Genomic DNA, 11,202 nt, shown 5'->3' with positions numbered 1-11,202 from the left:
ATATATATATATATATATATATATATATATATATATATATATATATATATATATTTATATGGTAAGTGAAAATTCAAACTTTTTTATACAGAGTTATTTTCAAAACTCGCTTATGACAGGGACAAAATACTTATTAATCCTACTTAAATTTTAAAATTATTTTATTTACATGGCAGATTATTAGTTATTTAATGGATGATAGTATAAAATTGTCAGTGCGTATCAATTAAACTCAAAATTTATTTTTTATTAAACTTTTAGTATTCTATAATATTAAAATTTATAAAAAAATATTTTAAATTAGTTTTATTATTTTTAGTTCTCAGAGTAATATAAAAATTCAAATGAAAATTAAAAGTAAATAATTTTTAGAAGAATTAAATTTAAGAGTTCATAATTTTGTAGAAATCAAAAACACATTTAAATTATTTTACAAACAAAATTGTAAGGATTGGGCTGGAGTTTCTTGAGCTCTAGTTATTGTGGGTTGGCCCCGGTTTGCTATGTTTGGATCTAGTGGTAGTTTCTTTGAAGTTTTTGGTTTAGTTAGACACTTTGTACCGAGACTTAAGTTCTTCAGCAGTTACTGTGAATTGTTTTTTATATGTTTTCCTCACAAACTTTAGCATTAATGTAACTTTCTTTCATCTCGATCAATCCAAAATTATAAAAACGAAAGTGGGGCATACATACTTCAACACAACACTACAAAGGGAGCAGAATGAGAATGAAACATATCTGAAAGATTCCATGTATATTCCTTGATTCAATTTAATATACATTATATAACCGATAAGACAGAAAGAATAAGAATATGTATATGCAATGGTACAAAATGAATGTCACGAATTTGATATCACTGAAAGCATCATACATTCAAACTTGTCTCATACATCTCAGACACTTCTGGGGATGACATTGACAACAATCGTGAGTTGATGTTGTTTTCAATTTGTCTCTCCCTTTTGTCTATTCTTACTCAATCATGTTGTTGCTGCCAATTTTTTATGTTTTATTTTAACCATGCAAAGCACAAATACCATTATCAAGATTCAACAATTTTATAAACCTTTTTTAATTTTTTGATTAATATCTTAAATTTTTATGATATGCAATTGGTTTTTCCGCTGAATTTAAATGTGTTGTTATTAGGCTCTGTGACAAATTATGGCATGCAATTGTTTTTCTGTTGGAGAGGAAAATGCCAAGATTGAAAATAACAGTTCATTGCATGTCTTGGAGTTTAGTTACAGTAATTTGGAAGTTTTAGTTTGATAACTAAAGACCCGCAGAAAGAATATTGTAGATTCAGCCTTATTCAAATGAAAGCTGGATTTGAGGGTTCTGGACTAGAAGCAGTACCAAGTCTTGTATGTTCTTGTTCCACGTTTGAAATCGGTTAACTTTGTAAAACTAACTACGCAATTGGAATTGTATAATCTCAAATATATGGTTGAAAATACTTTCGTTGTGAATATGTACCTCACATATAATACATCACATATTTCATAATGAAAGTATTTTTAACCATTTATTTTAGATTATACGATTCCTATTACATAGTTGGTTTTAACATTCAGACTCAGTACTGTATTTAGTCCTATTAACACTCCAATTAAATAGAAGAGATTGTTCAATACACTATATTTATAAAAAATCTTATGAAAATTAAAAAAAGCTTTTTTTTCTACAATATTTCATAAGAAATTGTGCATGTATTGCTAATATTTAACATTTTTTTAATATACATGCAATATTTTCCGTAGATAATACTATAAGAAGTTCAAAGCAAAGTATGATACGTCTGAAAAATTAACTTTTAAATATCATTTTTAGAGAATTCTCGACAATTTTTTTTTTACAGATTTTACTCCGGAATTTTTTACAAAGTTTTATTTTGTAGCAATTTTTATAAAAAAAAAATTCTAAAATTTACCATTTTATGCAGATATATATATATATATATATATATATCTGTAATTTTTAACATGAATTTTCACTTCCTGGCAAATTTGTAATTAGTAAAATCATATGAAGAATATGATATAGGACCTGTTTGTTTCAGCTTTAAAAAAATTGATTTTTTTTGGTATTTTTGAAAATAGATTTTTAAAACCGTTTTTCAAAATATTACAAGTTTTTTTATATTCGTTTTTTCTAATATGAAACATAAATGTTGACATCTTAGAACATAAACATAGATTATTGAAGATCAAAACTTAGTCAAAATCGCAATTTTTTAAAAAAGTTGTATTTCAAAAATGATTTTTATGAAAATCTATTTGAAATAGCTTCAAAATTAGAATTTTTTTTTTGAATAACCAATTTTTTTTAAAAAATTTCAGAAATAACCAACATTTCAAAGTAATTACACAAATAGCCACTTTTTTTGCTAAAAATACACGTTGTCGCCAGGGGGGTGGCGACAACACTTACCTTTTAAAGGAGTCGCCAATGGGCCTGGCGAAGATGTTCAGAAAATGGGTGTTGTAGCCACCCCCTAGCGACAACACTTCCCTTATATTTTTTTTTTCAAATTTTTTCATATAATTTTTTAATATAAGTTATTGTTTTTTTTATTTATATTATTTTTCTAACTAACATATTAAAAAATATAATGCACAAAATAGTAATGAATAATAGGTAAAAAAAATTATATAAAAAAATTTGAAAAAAAATATATAGGAGTTGTTGTCGCCAGGGGGGTGGCGACAACACCCATTTTCTGAACATCTTCGCTAGGCCCATTGGCGACTCCTTTGAAAGGTAAGTGTTGTCGCCACCCCTGGCAACGTGTATTTTTAACAAAAAAATGGCTATTTGTGTAATTAATTTGAAATGTTGGTTATTTCTGAAATTTTTAAAAAAAAATTGGTTATTCAAAAAAAAAATTCTCAAAATTAAGTGATTTTTTGAAATTTTGATACCTAATTTTTTTCCATAAATAGATGTAATATCTAAAATCACATTTTAAGAATAACTATTCAAACAAAATTTTCATTTGAAATTTTTATAAAAATCTTTTTTATAAAAATTTTTTCACAAAATTTTATAACACTATAAAAATCATTTTAAAAAAAAGCCAAAACAAACGGGCCCATAAAATACATCAGGAAATTAACTTTTAAACAAGAGTATTTCCGGACATAGAATTTAAAAATTCTTAAAGTGTAATGAACTATTTCTAAAGTGTAATCTAAATGAAGGAGAGATTCTTCCGGGCCTAGACACAATGAACAGATAAAGTTATGAAATCCCAAAATAATTTTTCGTTTAGTCATCTTTCATAAAGATAAAATACACTAACCTCTCCTAATATTAAATAAAATAGAACTGAAACTTCCTCTAATTTTAAAAACACTCTTAAGCTCTAATAAAATAGCACTAACACGCCTTTTAATTTTTAATGAGAGTAAAAAATATTATGGGTAAATAACATTTTTTTTTACGATTTTTTGTCTATCATTAAAATCTTTTATCAGTATATATAAATATAGGATATTTTTGTATATATTTCAAAATTAAAAGAATATTGGTGTCGTTTTAAAAGATTTCGAGAGAGGTGAGTATAATTTTCTCAAATTCTTTCAATTAAAAATACACTACATTGATAGTGTGTATAAAAGTTTAGAGGAATATAATGACATGTGATAGAAAAGAAAGAAGAATAAACAAGATCTGAATCAAGGGGAACAACATGTGAAAAAGCCAAAGGGAATGAATCCAAAATATTCACCACCACTACTAAGATTTTGGTAGTGTAAGAAAAAAAAAACAAGTTACTTTGAAGAAAACGCATGGCCTATGGAGCTGACACATAATAACCCTTCTTTTCTTTCTTTTCTTTCTTTTTTTCTCTCTCTCATGGCTCTCCTTTTCAAGTTCATGGATTCTTTTTGTAGTTGTCTTTAGAGATAGGACTAGATTCTACTTTCACACTTTTTTTTTCATGCTATCGTCATCTTTAAATTCCACATTCTTAAACCTATCATCTTGTCCACCTTTCACATTTGCAAGAAAATTTTAAGATACTTTCGAGAATCATGTCTGATTTTATTTGTAACCCTAACTCAATTAGTGTTAACAATGTATCATAAATTTTTTATACTCCATCCGTTAAATAATGGTCGTTTTAGAGAAAAAAATTTGTTTCAAAATGAATATAATTCTTATTTTTTAATAAAGAAATGATTGTTATTTTTTTAATTATGTTTTTGAATAATTATTTTATACAATATTTTCAATATTTTAACAAGGTTGATTTAGTAAAGGTACAATATTTTATGATATTATTGTTACATTCCTTAATTTATGTAAAATAACTTTAAACGATACTCATTTTAAAACAGATAGATTATTTAATTAATAAATATAAACTTTAAGTTAACTTGTGTACAAGTTTTTCAAACTAAACCTTGGGCATGATTTTTTATAATCTTTTTACTCTTTTAGAGACTCCACTTCACTTCACTATTAGTGTCATCATTGCAGCTGAGTTGGTGGGCATGTAAAGGTTGCTTTAAGCCTTTAATATCGACTTTAATTGTTTAATAAAGTGCTTTTTTGGTAGGAATGAAGGAATGTCTTTTTTCTTTTTATTGTTTAAGTTTCCTCTTTATTTATTTAATTTTACCTTTTGTGCCACCACTTTTTCACACTTTGACTAAGAGTCTAAGAGGAAAATTGAAAATTTTAAGATTAGCATTGTCATTTATAAATCAAATTCAAAAGTCACCCCATAATAGCATGTGCATTTATTTATATGGATCATTGGATTTCACCAACCTATTTTTGTATATGATGTTTTTACACGACTATTATCTGAGCTGACTTAATAAAATAAGTTATTGACGTTTTTGAATGTATAAAAAAAAGATTGATTACATTTGAAGTCTCAATTTTTATATAATTAAATTATATTTAAATAAAGTCTAAGATTATTTATAATTAAATCAAGACTAAATAGAATGCTTAATTATTTTATAAGAGTCTAAGAAAAAAAGGGCCCAACCCTAGTTAGGGTTTATACTTTATAGTAGTAGTAGTAATGGAATTAATGGTGGAAAGACAAGGTGATCGGCAATGATGTGTATAGTGATTGTTGTGTACTTATACTTTTTGCAGCAATAATATCATTTGCAATGATGACAAGTATTATTGTTTTCGTGTGGTCTACATATCTGAATGGATGGAAATCCAGATTCTCTAGTTTTGTAGGTATCGCAAAATTAATGCACAACAATTCCAACTCAATACAACTTTGAGGAAAAATCCCAATTAGAACATGGAGAGTTTATAGATATAGTTATAGCATATTTACAATAGAAGATAAGAGAAACAACAACAACAATGTTGGATACATTCTAGACTACACATATGTGTCGGTGCAATCAGAATTCTCCAAAAGTATCGATAAAATTTAAACTATTGAAAAAAAATTTATATTGAAACATACCAAATATTTCAGTTATAATGAAATTTTCGGTACTGTCCAGAAATTTGAAATTTACAATATACCAAAAATTTTATTATAACTGAAATTTCCAGTATGTTTCATCAGAAATTTTATTATAAAATTGAAATTTTCAGTATATTTCACCGAAAATTTCAATTTAACTGAAAAATCCAGTATCTGGTACCAAAAATTGAGTAGAAGCTACCGGAAATTACTTGTAACTCACCAGGATCAAAATTGGAATTAAAAAAAAAAAAGGGAGGTGCCATGTAAAAGAATAGGGGGTGACATGTAGGTTTCTATATATGTTAAAACCATTATGATTGATTTGAAATAGTAAGGGTGAAGGTAAATTACCCTTATGTTTTTATCTTGACTTTTAAGGTTAAGTTTTTATCATATGTAAAGCATGTAATAGGTTAATAATAAAAGGGTTAAATATAACCAAAAAAAATTGTAATATAAGCAAAATTTACTTTTTTCTCTATAATTTTTTTTAAACACTCCTGAAATATAAAAATAGTATATCTTTTGCCACATAAGTGTAAAATTTACTCCCCTATAATATTTTTTATTTGATTTTCCTCCTAAATTTAGTGTTAAATTTGCACGCTTAGGGGGTAATCCAATCAAAAAAATATTACAGAAAAGAAACTAAAAAAAACCAAAAGATAAAGCGAATTTCGCATATATCACATGTTGAAAAGTGATATTAACCCATAATAAAATAACTGAACTATTGAGGAAAAACAATTATCCTACAAACCATTAAAATGTGGATAGATTTCTTCTACTAGCTAGAATGCTTAATTCGAATTTCTTTTACATGAGTTAACTCCTTGTAGTCTCTTCAATAAATTTTGTTTATCAAAAATAAAATTTAAACTTTACTTTCTTTTCAAAACCATTTTAGTATTTCAACTTTTTAGTTCACTTGCAGTATTTAAGAATTTAGCTAAAACTCTCCTCCAAAAAAACATATGGTTCGTTAAATTTTTTGAAAAAATGATTTAATATATCTAATTCATAATTCATGTAAATTGGAAAAATAGAAGCAAATTTTCGGGCTATGTAAATACTTATCGGATAATTTTTAATAATATTTTCAGTTTTTTTGATGAACCATGTATCAAATATGTTTCTATTCGTAATTTTTTTAATGTTAACTTTGTGTGTATTGGTGTGAAATGGATATGAAGAAGACTCTGGTGTATGCTAAAGAAATAGAGGGATGCTCTTTTCATTTATATGGGTGTTCCCACACTACCGTGAAAAGTCTATGATGTCTTAAGTGTTTGGAGATGCATTTTCGGACACACCTATTTTTATCATTTCTCATATCAAATTGAAGAGAACTCCCTTTTCACGTTAAAATTTAATCTGAAGATACATCTTTGTATGTGAAAAAAATGCGTTCGAAGATGTATCTCATACAATCTCCTAACTAAAGCTTTTATGGGTTTATCTTATAACCCTAATAAAAATTCCTTAAATAAATATTATGCTCTACCAAGGTATAAACAAAGGTTCCTTGGTGAACTTACAATTCTACCCTTCCACAATTACACCTTAATTCTTACTCACAAAATGACTTTTCTCACAAAGGGACTAGGGCTAAAATATTAGTGAGAGAAAGTAAAAAAGAAGTTGAGAGCGAGAAAGAAAGGGAGAGAGAGAGAGAGAGAGCGCATTACAAGAAAACTACATTTTAGCATAGTCCAAATGTCCTCGCTAAAAGTGCAAAAATCGATGCTAAAGGGTATTAGCGTCATCCTAACGTCGCTGTCGGGGCGAACCCCTCAAAGTTGGAAGCAAGACGTAGTTTTAAGCCAACTCTAACTGTAGCGCTGGCTACACGAAACGCTAAAGCGACGCTAATACACAATAAGCGATGATAGAGTACAAACATGTTTAGGTTTAGTGTCGGTCAAAACCGGAGCTATCTATCTTACAGTGTCGGTTTCTCCCGCCATTATTTATTTATATGTATTTCTTTGGTGTCAGCCTGAGCCGACGCTAACTTTAATTTTTTTTTCTTTTTTTTTACCTTCCAAAACCTAGTGGGTTGAAACCATTTTTAAATTTCACTTTTTAGAACTTAAGAAAACCTGTTTAAGTCCACAATAAATTTCTTCTTAGGACCTACCAAAACCTGTTTAGAAACATGTTTACATCCACAAACATGAACCACAGTGATACTTCTCAATGCACCAAACATCAATACCACACACAAAAAGACATGGTACAATACCTTAATCACGTGTCTATCGTAAACCGACAACAAAAATGGAATCCCTTCAAAATGGAATTCTGAAACTTCATATTCAACCAAAACAATAACTTCTCTCTTCTTCGACACCAAAAATGAATCCACAATAAAAATGGAATCCCTTCAAAGGGCATTCAAAATAGTAAGAATGAATTTCATTTTGGAGGGATTCAATCGTACAACAGGAAGGGATTCAATCGTGAATATGATGAGTGGATTATCACAACCCTAATTGAGATACAAATGTGGTTTGCAGTTTTGTTTTGCACGTAAATCACGAAAAACCCTAATTGTTCTTTCTTTAACTTTTGTTGGAGCATATTTGAAATTGAAAGAGAATTGGAAGCGTTGATTCTGAATGTGCAATTGCGAAAGTTGTTATGAAAAATTGTTGAGGAAGAGAAGACTTAAAATTTTTGGGTTTTCGTTGAAGTAAATTTGATGTTTTTGTTTTGAGAAAATTTGGGAATTTTATCGTTTCGAGTTTTTTCGTATTGAGAAGATTTTGGTTATGGTTCTAGGTTTTTCGTTATAGATGATTCTTTAGGGTTTTTGGTTTCATTAAATTTTATATAAATTTTAATTAATATTTTTTTAAAAATTTCTAAAACAAAAAGAAATGGAGGCAAATGAAATTTTTGGGGGAAAAGGACAAATTTTTCGTACCAATATAATAATAATTCAGTAGCGTTGGCCTTACGCAACACTAATATTTAACAAATAAATAAATAGATTTAATAAATAAAAAAGCAAAATAAAGAAATGAAAAAAATTAGCGTATGTCAGAATCAACGCTACAATGAAAGACATTAGAAAAATAAATATTAAATGAATTACTCTGTTAGCATTCACTTATCGTGACATAAAGTTGATGCAATTAACATCAGAGTTGGGGCGACGCTAAAAAATTGAAGCTAAAATGCATTTTTCTTATAGTGGGGAGAGAGAGAGAGAGAGAGAGAGAGAGAGAGAGAGAGAGAGAGAGAGAGAGAGAGAGAGAGTTGTGTCAAAACACGATTCTGAATGTTATGAAATGAGGGGAGGGACCTCTGTTTATAGGTTAGAGGTTAGTCCAAAAAGAAATTTCAATTTAATGCTTTAAATGACATTCTAATCGAATAATACAAGGTTCCAATTGATTAGATATTCAAAATATAATCGTTTGTGAATTCAAAATAGGAAGGAAAATATATGCAGTCGTTGCACATTATTAAGGCGATGTCCTAATCGATTGGGGCTAAATTTTGAGTTGAACTAAACGATTATATAAAAGTGCTAATCATTTATCAAAGTCAAAAACATTAGCTAGATCTATTTTGACAGCTCCTAACTCATATGGCACAACTTTAAGATATTTTTGAAGATATTTTAGTCTGTGTGTGACATTATATTAGTACTTAGAGTTCATACACTTAAGTGTACATTATTAATCATATAATAATAAAAAACAGAGAGCGTATATGATTATATGCGAGCTTTTTGAACTTGGCACTGTTTATTGATGTTGTTCTTTGGCTTTTGATTTGTTTCACATTTTCTTTTTTGCTTAATCATGTTTAAGATTTTGTTTTGTTCTCTTTGTAACCATCAAAACCTTTGTCATGATTGTTCATCAGACATCCACATTCTCCGCCTCTTTTTGATTATAAGAACACATTTCTCATGGATATGGCTAAAAATATAGGTTAAGGATAAAAGAATGTTTAGAGTGTTATTTCCCCTTGACAGATAAAGAGAGTAAACTTCCTCTTAAGCATTTGGAATATAAACCACGACTCCCTCTCTTTTCTACACCTTCATTTGATTCATATTACTTAAAGTAATATTTGATGTACTTGAGTCGTGTTATTCTCCTTCCAAACTTACCCCAACATGAATATGGATATTCGTGATGAGATCCGTATAAGGTAGCCATTAATAAGCCTTTCTACAGTCCAACATGATGTATTACCTCACTTTTCAAACTGGTTTGAATGGTTTTAACCAAGAGCCAAGTAAAAACTACATCTAATTTCAATAACTAAGTGGTTTGACTTCCTTGATATCAACATATTTTCTACCACGTAATGAATAAGATGATAAGTCATAATCATATGTGGCTGTGAAAGACACTCAATGACTTTTTGAAGGATCGAACAACACAGATTGAGTAGTAGTGTAAAGGTTGAAAAATTCCCCCAAATTATTAAGTGAGCCATAGGAATATAAAGTAACTTCTATATGAAGATTCATAATCACTACTACGGAAAACACAAACAATGACGGTTGCGAAACACATATAATGATGATAGCATGTCCGTTGTTAGGTAGCGGGTGATTGTATGTATGTTGGTTACCACAACGAATGTGTGTCTGTTGTTATAAATTGGATAGCGTGCTACTTATAACTACGGTTTATGGAAACAACCGTTGTAATATTATCTCTAAACAATTCTCGATTATATTATACCAGAAACAACAACACACCCATTTTTGAATTGAAACTTGTATTACATCAATGACACATTTCCATTAGGAACCAAACAACCTACAAAGATGTAATCATTCAACAACTCGAGGTTAATTTCCAACTTCCAAGAGAAGAAAACGTAGAGAATTAAAGAAGCAATAATGAGCAAACTTGACATGCGTAAAATCTTTTGGCTTTTAGACTTTCAAAGTTCAGAGAAGATGAAGAATCTGAAGAACCAGTATAAAAGCAGAATTCCTCTTTGAACCAAAACACAAAAAGAACTTGATCAACCAAAGGAATCAGAGAGTAAAAAGAATCAAAATGAGTACTTCTACTAAAACTTCCAATAATGCTGAAAGAAAAGAAGCTGTTGTGGCTATAGAGGTCAGAGCACGTGTGCAACACCCTTCTCAGAATCAAGAAGAGGTCCAAGAACCTTTGAGACCCAAGAGAGCTATCAGGAAGAGGAGATCAAGAAGAAGAAGGGTGAAAAGGTCAGTCATCATCAGTTCTGGTGATGATGATGATTAAGTAGATAATACTTGGTCAAACTTTCTCTCAGTCAGAGCATTTAGATATGATTGATAACAAATTACGAACCTTTTTGTAAGTTTTTAACTTAAGGTTTATTTAATGAAAGTTGTATTCAAGGAATTCTATAGTTTTTTATCTGTCATGATCAACGCGTAAACAACAATGCCATGGTCACCACGATTCTTCACTACATCGTGGTGACATATCTAAAATAAGGCGCTACAATATTATTTTTGTTTTTTGATTAAAAATTAATTGTATATAACAACGGTTGAGCAGCCAACTGAGGTAAAACCATTAAGCTTTTATGGGTTCGAACTTCAACACCATCATATATATTATTCCTTTAATGTTAAGACGCGTCTTTCTTTTTTTTATATAAAAAACTTAAAGGGATATGACACGGTTGGTACGTTCCACCGTTGTGATATATTTATAATCAATAAATATTTATTAGTACAGTTGGTAGACAATCATTGTGAAATAATTTAC

The sequence above is a fragment of the Vicia villosa genome, unplaced genomic scaffold, assembly GCF_029867415.1.
Source record: "Vicia villosa cultivar HV-30 ecotype Madison, WI unplaced genomic scaffold, Vvil1.0 ctg.005128F_1_1, whole genome shotgun sequence".
In the NCBI taxonomy this organism is placed as follows: domain Eukaryota; kingdom Viridiplantae; phylum Streptophyta; class Magnoliopsida; order Fabales; family Fabaceae; genus Vicia; species Vicia villosa.
Note: the sequence above shows the minus strand (reverse complement) of the source record.